The following is an 18,077-nucleotide window of genomic DNA, read 5'->3' on the forward strand; positions in this document are numbered from 1 at the left end:
ATTTCATTTATTGTCTGTTATGTATTTTACTGTTTGTCATCATTATTTCATCATTCAAATCATTTGTTTCAATCATTTTTATGTCTCATGAAAGTTTCTGTACATATAAAGTTTGGTTTATTGAATAAAAATAAATAAAAGTTAAAGACGACTCAGACAAACCCTGGATGAGTTTAAAACCTTTCAGTGACCACTGTGAAACATGTTAATAAGCTTTAGTTTCCAGACTCAGTGGGTCAAACCTTCTTCTTTTTCTTATTGTTACCTCTCTGCTCTCTCTCTCAGTATTCATCTGATGAGGCAGTGAGCCGAAGCACTGCAGTAAAAACCCGTCTAACAAGCTGCTGACAGCGCGCTGAATCAGGGGCAGAAGCAAAGAAAACCGTGGAGATGGATTTAAGTATGCCCCTCGTCATTAGCTTCAACATAATCAAATCATTTTACTCATTCAGAAGTTCTCGGGGGCCCGGCCGGGATGACGAACGCTGTCGAGAAGCCTTCACTCTCCCCTCAGTCTCTGCTCTGCCAGGAGAGCTGCCTGCAGCCGCTGCTGCTGTCCGGTGTGCTGCTGCTGCCGCTGCCAAACAAGCTCACTTAACAGCTTTTAATTGTTCGTGTCTGTCTCCAGACGCTTGGAAAAAGATGTTGGCACTGCTGTGAAAGATGAAAAGAGGGAGTTTTAGCGTCTTTGATGCCAACTGCAGGTGAGACTGCAGCTAAGACACATGGACTGATGGTAGAGTGCACATTTTTGGATTTACTTTTCACCTTTTTTGCTCTTTTCTTTCACATTTTTCTAGAGTATTTCATGTTTCATGTTTTTATGTTTTCATTTGACATATTTGTTTTAGCATTAGAGCAAAAACTATTAGATTTCAAGGCACCAGATATCAGGATAATTTCGGTTTCAAGAAATCATCCAAATCAAAGGCAAGAAAACAGAGAAAGGTATTTTACATGCCACTAGAAGTGAAAATAAATGTCTTTGTCTGTCTCTGAAGATGCTCGTCTCCTCAGAGGTGATTTTTTTCTTCTCTGCAGCACTTTGTCCTGATTGTGTCGAAGGTCAGGATGCTTTTCATGCTGTTATCTCCCCCTAGAGGTCAGTGGAGGAATAACACGGCCTCTGCCCACTGTACTGACTCTGAACGGTTATCCTGTTTTTGGTCTAAATCTTGGCAGATACATCTGAATGACAGCTGCAGCTAAAAAAACAACGTAAAAAGAAAGAGATTTAGTGAACTAATAAAAGTGAACATGTCCAGTCCAGTGCCACATGGCAAACAGACACACAAAGCAGATTCCTCCATCAGTAAAACAGATTAAATGTATATATTGCATACATTATTACAGTCAGATGGCCAGAAACATACCAATTTTTGATCATCTGTACATAAGAAAAAAAAATCAGACTTTCCACTCCTCCCAAGTCATGATCCAAATTTTCCTGTTGAATATTTCTAAATCTGCTGAGCTGCCAAAGGAAGAATACCAGCTCTCAAATGTGCATTAAAGATCTTTGGCTTCTAGATAAGTGAGATGTAACACACTGTATGACCGTTATGTCAGTTCTTCAAGCTTGAATAGAAGTTAATTTTTATCAGACATCACATCTGTGTGTGCATCGCAGCACGTATCTGAGTTCCCTGCATGGGTCGAGCTGTTGCAGTTTGTTTGTGTTTGGTCTGAGGCCCCGGGGCCCGGCCAGCTCAGTGACAGACGTGCGCAGCTCTTTGACGCCCCCCCCCCACCCGCCTCGGCCCTCGGTCTCTGAGAGATATATTGTTCCCTGGAACTTTTTGGTTCCCATGAATCCGAGCTGTGTCCTGAGCTGGCAGGAGAAGAGCCGGCCGCCACATCAATTCATCAACACCAGCGGGCCGCCCGTCTCACATGTGCATCTCTTCCAAGTGTGCCGGAGCTGTGTGTGTGTGTGTGTGTGTGTGTGTGGACACAAAGCTTTCTTTTGTCTGTGATTTGTCTCCCCTTGGCCTTTTCATGTTCTGTCTCACTGTTTATTGCAACAATTCCAGCAAATCAAAAATTCCAAAAACTGAAAATCACAGTAACATGTTGAGGATTGATTTTTCATTTACACTGTGAACTGTGTTCAAACTGGACGTGTGTCTCTAGCTCATCATGTTGGGTGAAGGTGAAGGAAAGTGCAATGGAAGTAAAACTCTTGATGTTTAGATCGACGTGGAGAATTAAACAATAGTAATATGCTTCTGAAATAGACACTTCATCAATCGCAATAAGAAAATTGTTCAATAAAGTCTATCAAGTCTGTTACATGTGTACTGTGTTAAATACAGTGGTTAAATTTGATAGTTATTTGTTTGATGGTGTCTGTTTATGTTGATGGTTTTTGATGTGCTATAATGTGATTATGTATTCTTTATATTATTGAAATAAAATGCATTTTTAAAAAATAAGTGGTTAAATTCAAAGTAAGGTGGTTAAGTTTGAAATAAAATGGTAAATTTAGCCTATTTTCTCCTGGTCTTTACTACAAATGATAAATTATCAATATCGACTAAATGAAACAAGTTTTTTAGCTACATCACAGAGTGTGAAGTGAATTTTAGAGAATGCATGTTCTCCTGAAAGGAGAAAGTGGATGTAATTACAAGCTAATTTACGCCACAAACTGAGGCCGATGAGCATCCACTCAAGTGGAAAAATGTTCAACTTGAGCGAAAAATTCACTCTGATCTTGTGGTTTAGTGAAACAGCTTCAAAAATGTACCGAGACCGGAGGACAAAGGAGAGCAGCTGAAGGGAAATGACAGAAAGAAGTGAGTTCAGTCAGAGGCTGAACACTCTTTCACTATTTGAGCCCCATGAATCCTATATTCAGGTAGTGAGCTGACCTCATTTTTTGGGCTTGTAACGTTGCTGAACCTCGACCTGAGCGACTGAAGCAACCCCAGATCATAACACTGCCCCCACAGGCTTGTACGGTAGGCACTAGGCATGATGGGAGCATCACTTCATCCGCCTCTCTTCTTACCCTGATGCCCCCATCACTCTGGAACAGGGTACATCTGGACTCATCAGACCACATGACCTTTTTCCACTGAACCAGAGTCCAATCTTTATGCTCTCTAGCAAACTGAAGCCTTTTTTTTCCGTTCAGCCTCACTGATAAGTGGTTTTCTTAAGGCTACACAGCTGTTTAGTCCCAATCCCTTGACTTCTCTTCATATTGTGTGTCTGGAAATGCTCTTAATTTCACTATTAAACATCGCCATGAGTTCTGTTGTTGATTTTTTTACGATCTGATTTCACCAAACGTTTAAGTGATCTCTGATCACAATCACTCAAGATTTTTTTCTGACCACAATTCTTCCTTGAAGATGATGCTTCACCACTATCCTTCATAATGTGTTGGACAGTTCTTAAACAAGTTTTAGTATCATCTCCTTGGTTGTTTTATTTGTTTGATGCAGGTCAATAATTTGACCCTTCTGAAACAGAGTGACATCTTTTCCACGACCACAGGATATCCATGTCTTCTGACATGGTTGTTTAAGAAATGAGAAGCTGCTCACTGCATCAGTTAGGGTTCAATAACTTGTTGTCAGCTGAAACATATTAATCACTGCAGTAATTATCCAATGGAAGGATCTTAACTATTTGATTAGTTAAATCCAGGTGGCAACTCTTTTGGCCGGACCGTGCCACTACTGCACATTACATTCTGAAATCTACAACATGACCCAATTTTTCTATTTAGTAAATGATTAATAAAAAATCAGTCTGAAGCAACATGTTATAGGCTAAGATAATCGTGCATATAATGTGCATGAAATAATGGAATTATACATGACTGTTCTTTGGTTTGAAGGCTGTTGATCCAACTCTGCTGCAGACTGTCACTGTAAATCTATCCCAGAGAAAGTCAGATGTTATTGGAAAAGCAGCAAAGTATAAAAGATTCATTTTAAAAGGCACACAATCTGCCTGCAAGAAAGCTTTTTTTTTAAAGCCTGCATTTCATGTATGACCGGACAGCTGAAATATGTTGTTCATCTTTCTGCCGATCATTAAAGAAAGCGAGCGTGTGAGTGATCGAGACAAAGAAAAAAAAAATCCCAGAGATTCCGATAAATGTGCAGCATTTTGCAGAGTCGGTGATAAACTGATGAACTAACACATCATTTGTTTCACTGGGCCACAAGTCAGCAAATCTTTTACCAGCATGCTTTTGTAATCTTAATTCTGACTGACTCAGACGTCCCTCTCATCATTTATTTTGAACCAACCAGAAGTCAGTGATGGCAGCATTTGATTTTTAGCCCATTTTCCAGATTAGAATCCAAACCAGTAGAGCAGAGTCTGGCCTGTTTTTTTTCTTCAAAATTAAGGCCTGAAACTTCATCCCAGCTGCTTAATTTGTTGCAATTTTCTCTGAATTAATCGTTAATGTCACGGTCAACCGTATTAGGTCTCATTTGTGTTACAGCACACAGCAGCAGACGTCACAAACCTGCCTAATTTATTCATTAAATTGTCCAATTCAGCTACAAGAGTCCAGTGGCTGGAAAGAAATTAATTATGAGCAGACAATGAATTATTTATCTGTGTTGGAGCCAGGGACAAAACAAATGAGTCTTATGTCTTATTACAGCTTAATGATGTTTTAGTATTTAGCGTGAGCCCAGAGGTTTATATCACAGTTGGTAATGAATTAAAGTTAAGACAGGCCTGTTGTACTGTTTAAACTGGATTCAAACATGGGAATGTGGAAAACAGAAGCTCAGTAGAAAAGAGTCTTTTTCCTAAAACATCACTGATCAAGATTAATCAAAATTTCAGGTTTGTTTTTCAAATGTAAGTCAGCTAATCCAATGAAGGTGTTGTGTTGTTAATGTATTTTTACTCAGTGTGCTGTGACAGAAACACGTCTCATCTAACAGAAATGGGTATGACCAGAAGATAGCTAATATAAATCTCAAACTTGTACTTGTACTCCCACAATAACATATAAGATATATGTATATATATATATAAGATACCATACCATACACAATACAGGATACACGATACAGGATACACGACACGACACGACACGACACGACACGACACGACACGACACGATACGATACGATACGATAGCAGTACAAGGGGAAATGTAGTAAAAAAAAATAGAATCCAAAATAAATAAAATATAATAAAATATATGCTACATACAATAACTGGGTCTGTGTGCAGAGACACGTGCAAGCATGCAAATGTTGAAGGTTCACCTGAAAATCAAAGATACGTCATTTTTCTCTGGCCTGTAGTTATCCATCTAGATTTTTTTTTTTTTTTTTTGGGGAAATATCAGCTGTAGAGATGTTTGCTTTCTCTCCAATACAATGGGACTAAATGGCAGTCAGCTTCAGCGCTCAAAAATTAATATGAAAAATTCAAAACCTATGTCTCTTTCCAGAAATCAACCCAGTTACTCAAGATAATACACAGACCTCATTGTGAGCAGTTTGATTCAGGAACTACTTTCTTTCTGCAGAAGAATCTCCCTAAACTACTTTATTTTCTGTCGGGAATAAAGTAGTTCCTACATGAAACTGCTCACAACAAGATCTGTGGATTATTGTGATTTACCAGTCTTGATTTTTAGAAAGAGACAGTGGTTGAGTGTCATTTAGTCGTATTATATTGGAGAGAACACAGACGCCTCTGTGGTTCATATCTCTGCAACTCGCACCAAAACTATCTAAACTGGATACACAGGACTACAGGCCAGGGGGAAAATATTTATTTTTGATTTTGAGGTGAAGTGTCCCTTTAAAGCCAGACAGACCTTTTTATGTACACCTGCAAGGACCATGCACGTTCGATGAAGGGCATGAACTCCTCTGAGTAAATTTTATTTTTAGTTCTGAATTATAGTTAACCACTGATCAAAAATAAATAAATTACAATCACTTAAAACACCCAACTCTGTTTCTTTCCTTGTTCTTCCAAATTTCAGACAATAGTGGTAAAAATTTAAATATTCTTTTGGGGACCCTGTTGGTCCCTGAACCCCAGTTATAATTATTGCCATAATTAAAGCTTGAAATTATGTTTTCTGAAACAAAATATTTGATGTTCAGAAGTATACAACAACTTTTTTTTATCAGTTGAACTGTTGTGTGTCAGGTGTAGGTGCCATCTGTGTGTGTTGAATTAGTCTCCTTATGAATATGTTAATAGTGCTGCCTTCAGCCTGTGCAGTGATGATTTGTCAAGTTGCTCTTTAACTAAAGATGGGAGTCAATGAGGTTAATCATTTCTCCACTGGCGCCTCTGCCCGGCCAATCTTTCTTCGTTAGGGCCTGGAGCCATCCGTCAGGAGGAGGAAAAAAAAAACTCCAAATTCTCAGAGATCGGCCAACAGTTTTTCAGCCTCTCCCTCTGCTTACACTCAAAACAATCATCAGAGAAGATAAATATGCACCGCAAATGCACAGCTATCGTAAAAATCGTCTCCGTTCCGGGAACGGCCGACCTAATCTGTTCTGCTCCATCATCCGTCCAATTGACAGGGGGGAGGCTCGGTCCGCCGGTCATGGACCAACCGCGGGCCGGGAGCCTCGCCACGGCCGGCTTCGTGTCCTTGCGTCTTCCTGGACGCTCGGGGGGCCGCAGCTGCTCGTCAGGGCTCCTCGTGCCTCCGTCCTGTCAGTATCGGCAGCCGAAACTAAATAAAGATGTTTACTGACAGCCTAATGAACGGATGGGCCCTGGTGATTTAACCTTGATGAATGGTCCGCCCAGGTGTTTTCAATAACGACAATAAGCACTGCAAGCCACAGGCCCACTGATACTGGTATAATGCATTATTAGGCCATTAGAGGCAGGCCAAGAGAGACCACTTATGCACTGGCCTATCAATAATGCGGTGTCCCAGTCCACATTTGGGCCCGGGGAATTAGTCATACTGATATTCTATTTAATAAAAAAATCACAAGACGACGCATAAAGAATCTCATTACATTTTAACAGGGTTACAGTAACCCGGGAGGACTGAGAGTTTAATTTTCATAAGAGCATCCATTCCTCAATTATGTCAAGCAGAGAAAATGTAAATGGCAAATGGAATCCTAACAATATCTAACCAGCAGCGCATTGGCAGCAGAGCGAGGGGGGCTGCAGCTCTGTGTGTGTGTGTGTGTGTGTGTGTGTGTGTGTGTGTGTGTGTGTGTGTGTGTGTGTGTAGTTTCTGGTCATGCAAAAAACAAGAGAGAGAATTTGTCAGCAGCGTGTGTGTGTGTGTGTGTGTGTGTGTGTGTGTGTATTAACCCACTTCCACCCAGTAAAGCACATATAGGCGTGAGCAAAGCGAACATGGGATGTCAGCAGACGTGCAGATCATCATGTCTGTGTTCAGTCGTCCAACACATCAGGTCAGTTACTCCCAAAATTACATATATTACCGGTGGAGTATTACCTGGGTTATGTGACATCACACACATGGTTTACATTGTAAAAAGGTCACAGTTTGGTTAGTTTTAGACACAAAAACTACTTGGGTATATTTAAGAAAAGATTGTGGTTTGGGTTAAAATAACTACATTATGTTTGTCATGTGACAGAAGTGATGTCACCCCCGCAATGCACAATGACATAAATCACGTAATTTATGCTCTAAAATGGCTGCATTTAGGTTTAGGCACAAAAACTACTTGGTTTGAGTTAAACTGTATAATGTAAGTGACAAAATGGATGTCACATCCATAACGAAATTTAAAGTTACTCAGAACTTCAAATAACTCTGCGTTTACTTTTCATTCCACACAGAACTTGAATGAAAGTCACTCCTTATCCTTCTCCTGTCATGGTTGCTATGGCCACTGGGGGGACGCCGCCTAACAATAAACGGACATATCAGGCATATGCTCATATGCTGCTTGCACTTTCGATCAACACGCACGTTTTTTCAATGAGGAGAGGCTGGTCGGTCAGTCCAGGTCCATATTGTTATGTCTGCTTGACGTGCAAATAAGATAATAAATTTTTAAAAATAACAGTACGAGCAATGTGTGTCAAGAGCCTCAACAGCAGAAACAACCATCAAGGCTGAAGATTGCTTTTAACTATGCGGCACTGCGTCACTATCATGACTGCCTTGCATATCTTGTATCCATTTGAAGTGATGGTTGTGCGCGTCCTCAAAAATTAATGTTATGTGTGCAAATGTGTGGTTTTCCTAAGAGGAAAACACCACATTAAAAGTTAGGTTAGACCGTTTCGGTGGCCATTTTGTCACTGACTGCTCTGCAACACATTCATGCTTTTAGACAACAAAACAGGTTTCATTTCGGCAGTATTAACGGGACACACACAGACAAACACACACAAGTGGATCTGTATATTCTACTGGATTCAAACACACACACATAAAATCTTTGGTCGGCTCATCAAAAACCCAAAGTCTGCTGCTGAAAGGTGTCACTCTGCACTCTGGCACCCCGAGCTCACAGACTGTCAGTAGCAGTATTGGCATGTGGCTATAAGCGCCTGGGGCCGAAGCTGAGGGCCCCTGCAATAATAAACTGCTAATTGAAGGACTGCAGTGAGCAGAGAGGTGTTAGTGGGGCGCCCAGCCGCTGAAAGATCACTGCAGCACGCCAGCCAGCCGAGGCGCTGAAAGAGCCTATTACACCTCGCCTCAGTACCTGGAGCCTGTGTTAATGAAAACGCACACACTCACACACACACACACGCCCTGCCTGCAAGAAGTATAGACTCTCTGCATCTGACCTGGGCTGGTGGACAAGCTCATAGATGGACAGACTGGCAGCGAGGCACTGTGGGAGTGTTTGTCTGCACTAAACAGAAAATATCTGTTAATTTCTGTTCATACTCCACAGATCAAATAACCTGAGATCTGGACCGAGCTTGATGTTGTGTGTAGATGTTACCTTTATCTGTCACGTTACTATACTACATGAACAATCATGAGTTATCGTTGTGTTTTCTCTTGTGACGTGGAGACTGTCCCCAAAAGAATGACAGCGTCAGTCGTTTCAGTAAATATCTTATACTCCAGGCCCTTAAATGATACCTAAAATTGGAAAATTCCCCAACAATAACAGTAAATGTTTACTTTTAAGTGACAAAAACAAAGGACGAAATCAGCTGACGTTGTTACAGAGCAACAAAGTCCACAGATGGAGGAGGTCACCGTGGATGGATGGATAGACTAACAAAATAAACTGACTTTAAAACAACAGTTAATCTTAACCATTTACACACACATTTAACCATTTCATCTTATAATAGCAGCTTCAAAATCATTTTGTTGATGCGCTGACTTGTTTTAGAGAGAATTTTGCCTCTTTCATTCCGACTCTGGAAACCCTCTTTATGTAAGATCAGATCAAAATCAAAGATTACAAACTAATTTCTTGCTACGTCTGATTTAATAAATCCCTGTGCACTTTGGGTCCAAACACCACCACTTCAGTTTTGTCAGTATTTAGCCTGAGTAAGTAACTGGACATCCAGTGAGACAGGTTGTGAGGGAGGACACATAGATTTGTATATCATCAGCATAAAACTGGAAAGAAATATTCAAACTGTGGATAACTTGATCCACTGGTAACATGTATATGGAAAACAGTAAAGTGCCAAGAATAAGCCCTTGAGGAACGCCACAGGTAATATTTGCCTGGTGAAAAGAAACTGATACTGAGAAGTTTCTGCCAAATAGGTGACACTTAAACCAGTCTAAAGTTTGGCAAAACTGGATCAGATCTTATGGAGAATGTTTTTTGCTTGTCCTCTTGCTGCTCTGCCTCCTCACTTCCTGGACAGATAGCTTTACTTGTCACTAAAGTAACCACTAACTACTGCTAACTGAAGCTGCCGTTAGCTAGTTAGCTCAGTTCTCCATGCAGCTAGTTGACTCCGCTCAGACCAACGGAGGAGTGGTGGTTTTTTCGCCACTGACACAGCAGCTTTGAACCGCCAGGATTCAGGTGTGGGACCTGTTGAGGGCCGGGGGGTGGGGGGGGTGGGGTGGGCTTGGTGCCGGGAGGGAGTGGTGCCAGAATGGGCACTGGAGATGGGCAAGAGCGCAACATATTTGAAACCTGGCAAGAGACAAAGAGTAAATATCTGAACGGTTATTCATGACTGGCGAGACGAATAAAAGGAGAGCCTGGGCTTCTTGCTACTATGTCTTGTGTTGTTGCACTTGCTTGATATTTTGCTGTGTTAGCTGTCAACTTGCTAGTTTTTTATCATAAGTAATGCAATAGCATAAAGAAAAACCAAGTCATTTTTGTACCAAAATAGGATGACAAAACCGCTAACCTGTTTTTGTGTAATTGTAGAGGCCATGATCAAAAATTTGGAGGACGTTGTGCAAAATTGCAGTTAAAAGGTAAATGAAAGAAGGAACAATAAAGCATAAACTGTCTGTGTTGCTTTTCTAAGTTGTATATTGCTGCAATACAAGAACAGCACTCTGGTAGCACAATATCTTCTATGTATTTATGTTTTCAAGTGCATATTTAAGACCTCTTTTGCTGGATTCCTGTTTTAAAATGAGTCACCTGGAGAAGGTATTTTCAGCCAATTCTCAAAGTTAACCGCAGCTTCCTTAGCCAGCTAAAGCTGATAAAATCTGCCAGCAAAAGTCGACATTTCAGCCGACAACAGTGACAGTTTAGGTAGGTCCATCTTTCAAAAGTCCCTTTGAATTTTGAGCAGTACACTGGCCCCTGTTATCACTGCAAACTGTGTATGAACAGTGCGAGAAGAGAAGGTACAGGTGGCAAGGCTTAGCGAAGGGTTAAGCAAGACTTGTAACTGCATTTTTCTTCTTAAGAAGGGGGGATTTCCAACATTTATGCATCATGAAAATCATTCTGCTCTTTAAATTTGAAAATCACTGGTTACGAGCTGAAAACACACAGCATGGTGCGACGGTGAAATGAACAAAGTTTTAGAAAGTTTCTCTCATATCTGGCATCAGAAACTGGAGGAAACTTGCAAAGTCCTCCCGCTTCTCCGTGACTCTCTCCCCCCGTCGGCCTCTGTCTCACCCCCTCTGGAAATGAAGCGAAGGGCCCCAGCAGAAACAGCCCCTTATGCGGCGTGCATGAAGCCATGCAGAACGCTCATAATCTTTTAATACTCGCGCAGGCAGGAAAGATTAAACCATCAGGGTGTTGACAAATGACAGAAGAACCTCGTCGAGTGTGTAAGTCACAGCGGTCGACTCACACGCACACACACACACACACACAGCACGTACACACACACACACTCCGCACAGGGTCGTCCCACCTTTCCGAATGGCCGGGGTCTCTTCACCTTAATTAAAGCAATTGGCTTTCCAGGTTGCTTCCCCAATACTCGATCAGGTACGTCTGTAGCAGAGGATTAGTCAGAGGATTAGTCAAAAATGGCTGTGGTAATGAGAGCGACAGAGAGGGCACATACTGGAAGAACGGGGAGGGTAGAGAGGGAGAAAGAGAAATAAACACAGGCAGAAGCAGACGAAGCCATCGGGATGAGAAGGAAAGACGCAGAGGATGAAAATGGAGTTCATTTGTGTGTCTCCTGTGAGGAAACAATAAAAATTGCCAAGTACAGAGTGATGATGTTCACATGAATGAACTAATAGCCTGATATAATGCTTTAAGTTTTCTGTTTGGTTTTGTTTGCACAACTACTCCTTCCTTTGTTATGCATGAATGCACATTTAGACACACAGTACCTATGCAAGTTGAAATGTACTTTGTTAAGTAGTTGTTCACACTCAAACTTCAAGTAAACTGCTATGCACACTGCGACTTGTGTGCATGAAATGTGTTGTAAAATTGTAATCTGTAATCTGATTACTGCTTTTCTTCTGTGACTGTAATGGAATACAATTACCTTTTTTCTGATCCTAATTATGTAACTTTGTTCTAATGTAATCCATTAATCCCCAAGCCTGTGTCTAATAAAGCATATTGTCATAGCAGGGTGAAAGCGAGTTGAACGTGGACAACTGCAGGTTTGTAATTGTTCCACTTATTTATTTTTATATTTGTCTTTTAATCCTTTCTTCTGTTTGTATTCTTGTGTAATACCTTTAAAATTAATGTTAAGTATGTTTTCTTTGGAAAATGACAGCCAATAGAACATAACTATAACTATATAAAGCATAACTACTCAGAATTAACAAAACTCAAAGACAATTATACATTTTTACTCCATAGAAACCTAATAAAGAGTGTGTGTCTACGTATTACCTGTAGTGTAGCTTTACAGGCTGCAATGTAAATGTACAATAGTTCATTATTGTCTTGGCATTTTATTTCCTCAGAATTTTATTTTGGTAAACAACTTGGTTCATGCAGTTGAACAGAAAGCTCATCACATCTCTGTCTGCATCATACACACACACGCACACACACACACACACACACACACACACACACACAAACACACACAAATACAGTGTGTTTGGCAGACTCTGCTGCATTGTTAACTGGTCCAGTGTCCATTAGCCAGTAGGTCCCAGCTGGGAGACTCTGGAGGTTAGTGGTGGCGGTGGCAGGGGAGTTTTTAAGGTGTGTGTGTGTGTGTGTGTGTGTGTGTGTGTGTGTGTGTGTGTGTGTGTGTGTGTGTGTGTGTGTGTGTGTGTGTGGTGTTGGGAGGTTGCTGAGGGAGAGCAGGGCCCCTCTGGCATTGTGTAGGGTCTGAAAAGGAGGTCACTGATTTGGGCTAATTATATTACATAGACCCTACTCAGGGCTGGTTAGGTCTGCATTTAGATGTGTGTGTGTGTGTGTGTGTGTGTGTGTGTGTGTGTGTGTGTGTGTGTGTGTGTGTGTGTGTGTGTGTGTGTGTATGTGTGTGCGTGTGCGTGGACTTGTGAGTGCGCTCTTTTATGTCTGTTCTTGTGAGGACCAGTTTGAGTTTTAAGGCTCATTTATGATAAATGTTAGATAGACATATGGATACGAACGGAGCTTTCTGTCTCCACTCTGCGTTCAGTTCATCTGGATTTGTGCAGTTTTTTCTGAAAGTTTACAGATACGGACAAAACAGATCAAAACCACTGACGGTGTAGCCAATAGTTCAAGCGAGACACAACCGCAGGACAGAATGAAGAAGTTTTTTAAAAACTGTTGTAAAACTGTCGTCGATTAGTTAGTGAAAAAACTTCTCCATCCACATGTCGTGATGTATTTAATGGCCATACAAACCACCACAGTCTATAACGCTGCCTCTGCTTTTGCCTCTTTCTCAATAGGTTCACTATTACAACCTACCCCTACTCCAGCGTCCTCCATGTTTCCTCGTCTTTGGGGTAACTTCTGACTCTGAGCAGCAACCCCCGAGTTGTTTTCACCGCTGCTTTTCTAAAAGATTGTGATACAGATTGCAAATTGTGGGAGCAAGTGTTTTTTTTTTTGTTGTTGTTGTTGTTGTTGTACAGTTCATTAAAAACTCAAGGCATTTTATGCTGCAACATTTTTTTGTGTTCTAAGTAACCTTACGAAAAAAAATCTTACAAAATACACTGACTTTGTAATGTAAACCAAAAAGTGCATCTAAGACGAATTACACACAGAAGCAAAATCTTTTTGGAGCTCAAACTCAATCAAAACAACAACCACAAAATTATAATATATAAAAGAGCACAGAGCATTGATAAACGTGCAATAACAGTAGCAAACCTTGTCTTCTTTTCAGTTCCTGTGACAAAAAAAGTAAATAATTGAACACTGAGTCAGTTCTCTGAGATGTAAATGTTTGACGTTTGTACAGGGGACTTTGATCATTAGTGGAACTCAAGGGAAGCGTTGCTCAAATTTGTAGAAAAGTTGGAGAAAAATTGCAAGGCCATGCAGAATTCACAGAGATTGGTCGAATTTTATCCAATCCTACCTGTCTAGCTATTACCAACTCCTGGAGCCAACACTAACAATGCTAACATGTAGCTAGCCTTGGTGGCTAAACCCCATCACCTGTGCGTCCTCCTCTGTGTGCTGCTGCAGCTAATCCTCAGTGTGTTGGCCCTGCTGACTCTGTTGCTGCTCTGCTTCATTTGTGTGCACAGCCGGCGCAGAGCAAAGCCCGTCATATGACTGCATGCTCTGCACATCGGCCTAATCATATGGAAGAGATGATCACAGGGCAGGAAATTGCAGCGCAGGGCCAAAGGAAACAATCTTTCTGCACCGACTTAAGCCAATCATGTCCTCTCTCTCAACTCACCGCTTGGCCTCTCACTTGCCCTCCGTCTCTCCCTCCCTCTGTCGCTCCTTTTTCAGCTTTTCTTCTTTAATTGTACTTTGTGTGCTCACAGTCAGCTTATATGACAGCCTTGAACTTAACAAAATATCATCAGTCCTTAAATCCATCTTCACCTCACCTCACCTTCACCTTTTTATTATTGTCTGCTTTCGTATGTTTATGTCTTTAATATGGACACCAGTAAAAACACTTTGGGAATTGGGAATTTATTTGGTTGTGGACATTTTTAAAGCATGCAGGACTGAGAAAAAAGAGAGAATTGTCCATTTTTCGATGTATGATTTTTTGTTTTTGCATTTCATTAAAGGATTATTAAATTAAAGGACAATTACATTATTTTTTTAACCAGGTCTTGCACTCTCCCTCTCTGTCATAGAGATTTGGGAAATGTTGAAGCAAAAATATACATTGCACAACCTTATAAAGCTAGTTGATTATCTGAAAAGTTGCCCCCAAAGAGGACCTCTATGTGATTAGCTACAGCTCAGCTAACTACTTTCTGTTTCAACTTCGTGCAGACTCAAGCCTTTGAAATTAATCATGTAAGATTTTGGTTCAGGTGACTCACGCTACTCGCTGATTTCCCAAATTTCTACTGCAGAGATGGTGAGCAGAGAGTTAGAATGACCTGTTGGGTCAGAGTGATCACAGGTGACCCTTCCTAAGTCCCGCCCCTTTTTGTTATGTACTCCAGTAACAGTTGGTATTAGTCAACTCACTCCCTTTCCTCTAAAAATGAGCAAAACAAACTTAACCCTGGTCACATTGATGTTAAAGCACTTTGTAGCCTGTGTTTATAATGAAGTGCTACATCAATAAAGTTTTCTTACTTTCTTACCCTTTAACATTTTACAACTTTCACTAAAATATCCACTTAGGTAAATTGGATGTTGATGGAACTGGCACAGAAATGTTGTAACTGTCAATAAATTATTTGGAGAAGCCACTGAAATTATTTGGCACTTAAATTAATTAAAACATATTCATGGGTGTCAGACAGTTTGCAGATTAGTCATCAGCTCTACAACTGATCTAAGTCAAAGACGAACGGCGCTGACTGACTGCTGATACGACTTTTCATAACATTCGTGTGTTATATGAACTAAAACACTGTTCTGATCCGCCAGCAGCTTTCGTTTAATGAAATGAAGCATCGTCTCTGATGTGTATCGCACTCTGTTCCTCCTCTCCTTTATCTCTCCATCGGTGGAGCAGCAGGTGAGCCGGACGACAGCTTTGTCCCGGGAAGCGAGGGATTCAAACGCTCGAGGTCAAGGTGCGCCGGTAATCCGGGCAGCTGTGTTACCAGGATTAAAGACGAGGCCGAGGCCGTCACTCCGTCCACCTAAAACAGGTGTTACCATGACAATGACCTGGGGGAGGGAGAAGTACTACAGCTGCAGCACCTGCTGAAGTTAAAGAGTGCTGAGCATGACCATAAAATTCACAACAGCCTATCACTCATACAGATTAACACACAGATACTCACATGGTTACAATCAGACAGACTCAACCTTAATTTGTCTGTCACTACACTCGTGGGGATTTATCAGTTATCAGTTCATTTATCAACACTAACATAAAGAAAAACTCCATCCAGCTCATTCTGTCCCAACGCATTCATGTGAAGGTACTCCATTTCCACTAAAAAGTCTTGCATTAAAGGAGCAATATGTAAAACCCAAGTGGTCAAAAATGAGTACTGCAGTCCAAATAGAGACGTTATGTTTTCAGTGCTTGGAGCAAGTTGTTTCCCCCATTCCCTCCTTCCCAGACTTAAAGCTCAGGCAAGTTACCTGCAGGTTGCACAGACTCTGAACCTACCAGAGCGCAAGATGAGCACAACATTATACAAGCGAGGATGAGTCCTGCGCAGTAAGTTGATCAGCTGTTTATAACTGTCAGTTGTCTGTTGATGTGTAGTTCAGCATTTTATTCTTAAGACTCTGAAAATACACACTCTGGAGTTGGAGTTCAGTGACTGTCTGTCTCACTGCCTGCCAAACTCCACTAATATGTTACTCAATTAAACCGTTATAAACATCTACTCCTTCTAAATGAAGAAATGGGCAGAGTGGCCAAAACAAAAACAGACAAAGAAGAACATACTGGCTGCAGTGTTGTTGTTGTTGAAATCAGTACTTTAACTTGAAGCATGTTTCTTTAATCCCTGATGACATATCGTGGTCATTTTATGATTTAGTACAGTAAATATATTCTCCTTTAAAATCCTAGCTAAGTGAAAGTGCAGTAAAGTAAAGAATTATGTGTGAAACTTTTATCTCCCCCTTCTGGCAATGAGATTAATTACACAAATACTGTTTTTGTGTAATGCACAATGCGCCTACAGGTGAGTTATAATTACAAAAAATAAAGAGAAATTTCCACTGTTCCAAGGTAATAATCCAATATTTAAGTAGAGTAAATGTAACAGCTATAGAATACTCCAAATATTTTACAAATACCACTGGTCCATCAACATATAGTTCTTGCAGCTGTAGTAAAGGCTGATGGCAAAAAAATTGTTGAAGTCATCTAAATACAAACAGCAAAACATCGTCACCCACAGCTGAAGAAAGTAAGTCCAAATGCACTGCAGCTGCAGGTTTTGAGTTGTGTTTAGTTTCATAACAGTGGTAAAACTCTTGAGTTACCATGCAAAATATCTGCATGCAAAATGCACCACAAACTGACTTAAGGAGACAGAAATTTTGATTTCCTAAATCAGTACAACACAGTCATTCAACATAAAATAACGAATGACATCTAAAAACATCTATAAGTATATCTGTGAGTTAGATTTCTTTCTAAAATGAATCTTAATTCTAATTTTAGGTCAGAACTGGAAAAATCTACTAAATCTTAACCTCTAAGATTTAAATTCTCTCTCTCTCACACACACACACACACACACACACACACACACACACGTGTGTCCTGGTCGCGACAGCCGCTCTCCTCTGCGACCTGACTGATGTGGTGTTGTGGCCCCGGGGCCCCTGGAGAGCGCTAATTGAATTGGTTTCCAGAGAATACTAATGGGCCTTAATGTTGAGATAACTGATACTCAAACAACGAGTGATCATTGACAGCATGTGTTTCTGCTGCGTGATAAACATGTCACAGCTACACGGGGAGCCAGTTGGCCCGTAAATTAATCCCTCCCCCCCTCGCTGTCCCGTCTTCTGCCTCACACACACACACACACACACACGCACACACTACAGACAACTTTTAAAGGTCAGGTTTTTACAATACAATTTCTTATGCACCAAACATAAAATTGTATAAATTTAATATAAATAAATAGATAAATGTTACCAAACCAGTTTTGAGACAAGAGCGTTTAGTTTGGTTTAAAGATGATGTTTTCCCTTTGGTGCAGTGTGAGGCTACATTTGAGAACTATACACATAAAATCATGATTCAAACCAGATTATCAGAGGGTTTTAGTGTCATAATTAAAAAAGAATTAAGACAAAAATCTTAAATCTGATGGACCTTACAAGCAAACTATATGCTAATGATTTCTCCACATTGTTGAAGGACCAAATAAATTGATGAGTTGCTTGTTCTTACAGCTGAGACACAGAGTCTTGTGTTCCTGAACACAGGATGCAAGACACAATGCATTCCCTGTCCTCTAACCAAGACCATCAAGTCAACATGTCTAACCCCAACCTTCACTATAATCTGAACCTGAACCTAACCTCATCTCTACAGACAGATATCAGTAAATAGTCGATTAGTCAGTTGAAGGCAAAAACTGCCAACTATTTTGATTAATCATTGCAGTCATTTCTCGAGCAAAAATATCA

Source organism: Lutjanus erythropterus, chromosome 9 (assembly GCF_056507025.1).
Source record: "Lutjanus erythropterus isolate fLutEry1 chromosome 9, fLutEry1.hap2, whole genome shotgun sequence".
NCBI classification, from domain to species: Eukaryota; Metazoa; Chordata; class Actinopteri; order Lutjaniformes; family Lutjanidae; genus Lutjanus; species Lutjanus erythropterus.